Below are 3,241 nucleotides of genomic sequence, written 5' to 3'. Positions count from 1 at the left end.
GAGGTTTACCCTGGTGCAGGTGTGCCGCGGTCAGTGGAAGAATCCGTGAGTTTCTCTGTGAGTTTCCCATTATGTCGTAGCTACTCGGTGCTTGCTTGGAAGTTTAGGGGTTTTTTTCGCTGTAAAAAGAAGTTTTCTTCCCACGCACAGCGGACACTAATGTTTTTGTCACTTTTTATGGAATCAAACTCAAAGTAAGGTCAGTACTTCCACGCTTTAAACGCTGCACGCTCATACTCTCTCTGCACTCGATATATGATCCACTGTTGATCTGCACACAGCTGTTGTCACTAACGTCGCACTCGCTGACGTCACTGTCATGAGACATTCTCGCAAAAAATCACGGTTTTAGTAACGCAGTAACGCAGCGTTCCTACGGGAAAGTAACGGTAATCTAATTACCGTTTTTGCAATAGTAATCCCTTACTTTACTCGTTACTCGAAAAAAAGTAATCAGATTACAGTAACGCGTTACAAGTAACGCATTACTGCCCATCTCTGTTGTTCACTAACACATGCACGGCGAATTAAAGTCCACATGGAAAAGTACCAGTGGATTCACCAAACGTCTAAAACACACCCAGACCTATGGATGTCTATCCCAACATCACAGCTCTCAGAGTCTGGCACTCCTGATAGACAGAATAACACAGAAGCTCGTATCCATGCTGCGGTTGAATATTTCTGAAAATATGAAGCAAAACTCTACAGAGATGGTAAATGGCCTGTATTTGTATAGCTTTACTAGTCCTTAAGGACCCAAAGCGCTTTACACTACATTCAGTCACACACACATTCACACACAGGTGATGGCAGCTACATTGTAGCCACAGCCACCCTGGGGCGCACTGACAGAGGCGAGGCTGCCGGACACTGGCGCCACCGGGCCCTCTGACCACCACCAGGCAACGGGTGAAGTGTCTCGCCCAAGGACACAACGACCGAGACTGAGCCTTATATAGTTATATATTTCTATACTGTGTATTGTGTATTTTGTTGTACAGTTATTTTATTTTCAACTTTAATTTATATATTTTATCTTATTCTTTCCCAGTTACATTTACCCTTCATTCTAATTTGTGTTGTACAGTTATTTCATTTTTTAACCTTAATTTTTTATATTTTATTCCTTCCTAGTTAAATTTACCCTTTTTAATTTTTCATATTTATTTCCTATCTTATTCATAGCCTTTTCCTTTTTTTTTTCTTTAGGTCACGAGCAGTTGTCTAAGCATTTCACTGCATATCGTACTGTGTATGACTGTGTACGTGACAAATAAAATTTGAATTTGAACCGGCAACCTTCCGATTACAAGACGAACTGCCAACTCTTGAGCCACGATCGCCCCCAGTTTAAATGTTAATGATCTAACACACAGAACCACAAACAAAATATTTTCACTTTATAAGCATATCACTGAGCCCGATGGCACACGGTTGGATGGGGTTATAGTTAATTGCAGAGAAAAGTGGTTTTCCTGGAATTTGTAGCTGCGAGGATGATAGCTTTTTCTATGAAGAGCATCTTATGTCTAATACCTCAATTGGTTCAAGGAGCTTGGTTGGTGCATCGATTCTGACCTTAGACCATCTGAACTGACCACAATCCACTTAAATCACTCCAAGATAAACCCTCTTAGGTCAGTCCCCATGATCCCTTTTCACACTGCTGAACCTATACAGATTGTTGGGTGGGGCAGAAACCGGGGATTGTTCACTAACACATGCACGGCGAATTAAAGTCCACATGGAAAAGTACCAGTGGATTCACCAAACGTCCATATAAGTTATTAGTGTATTAGGAGCCGCAGGGACACCGGCAACCAAAGCAGTGAATGTTGTCTCTGGTTGATGCAAAGTAATAATAACAATAATCATTATTAATATTATTCAATAAGACCACTGGACTAACGTTCACACAGTTTCCAGGACAACAGCAAGACATTAAACTATTACTAATAACAATGTAACTATTTGTGTTGTATGATTCATTCATTTATCATTTGCATGACTTTGAGCCAGCTCTACGTGTATGTTAGAAAGCAGATATGGCTTCAGCTCCCTTTGATGTTAACGCATCACACATGACAAAACATTATGTATACGCAACAAATCTGATGCCCCCAGAAATGTTTGTAGCGCGACTGTTAATACACGTGTCTCGTTTTTGATGTACATTCCAGCAAATTATATTCTGAAAGGAAGCAATGATGACACCGGAGCTTTAATCTTCATGTTGAGGGTTCAGGAAAAAGTTGATTCCGTTCATCTGGACGTAGCGTATTCAGTGGGAGAAACTTCATCATTTATCCAGCTTTTTTGTGATTTGGATGATTTGTCATGTGTCAAGACATTTAATTTGACGGTTGTTACAGCCATATTTAACACTATAGCTTAAAAACTGTTTTTTTGTTTTGTTTTAGAAATTCTTAATGAAGCTGGAAAATTCAAATACAATACAAATACAAACAAAATTTAGACTACAGACAAAAAGGCTCTGCAAACAGAAATATGAGGGCGTTACAGCTAATTTGCCCAATATGAGATGGTTACGTTTTAATTGGAGGACTGCAGCCTGTGCAAAGCTTAAAGTCAATGCTTCAAGCTCTCATGTGAGGTCAGAGAGTTAGGAACAAAAATGTGGGACTGCATGGTATTGTGCGCCTAACTTTCCCTATCCTGGAACAGCTGAAGCCAACAGCTGAGTCCCTATCAATTCTGCTTCAGCAGATTAGCTGTTGGCTAAGTGTTACTAGAACGTGCACCTTAGAAAGCTTTAGGTTCTCTGAGAAAAACGTATCAGCTCACCCAGCGACATATGGACACCTGGATGAAAGCTCAGTCACACCTAAACACACACGAGCAGAAAAACATGTGATGCTCGTGAAAAAACCTTTCAATTATGTTTAAATCATTCTCAGCAGAGGAAGCACATTTCAACATTTGCTTCTTTTATAAATCCTTTCGCAGAAAATTGCTGCTCATCCTGTTACACAGAGCAGATTGAACAAATCGCAGAGGATAACAAGGATAACAAGAGATGGAGGATCAAGCCTCAATTTGCGATTCGTCTCTTGGGACAGTACCAGGCTTACCAAGACTTAAATCAAATGACATCTTAAATTTGGTCGTGTGACACAACAATAATCCAAAAAGAGGCTGCATTTTGCTCCAAGATTTGCTTTTAGTAATACCAAGAAATCTCTAAACTAAAAAAAAAAAATCACAGCTGACAATCACG

The sequence above is a fragment of the Aulonocara stuartgranti genome (genome assembly GCF_965226115.1).
Source record: "Aulonocara stuartgranti genome assembly, chromosome: 23".
NCBI classification, from domain to species: Eukaryota; Metazoa; Chordata; class Actinopteri; order Cichliformes; family Cichlidae; genus Aulonocara; species Aulonocara stuartgranti.
This window is presented reverse-complemented; position numbering follows the sequence as displayed.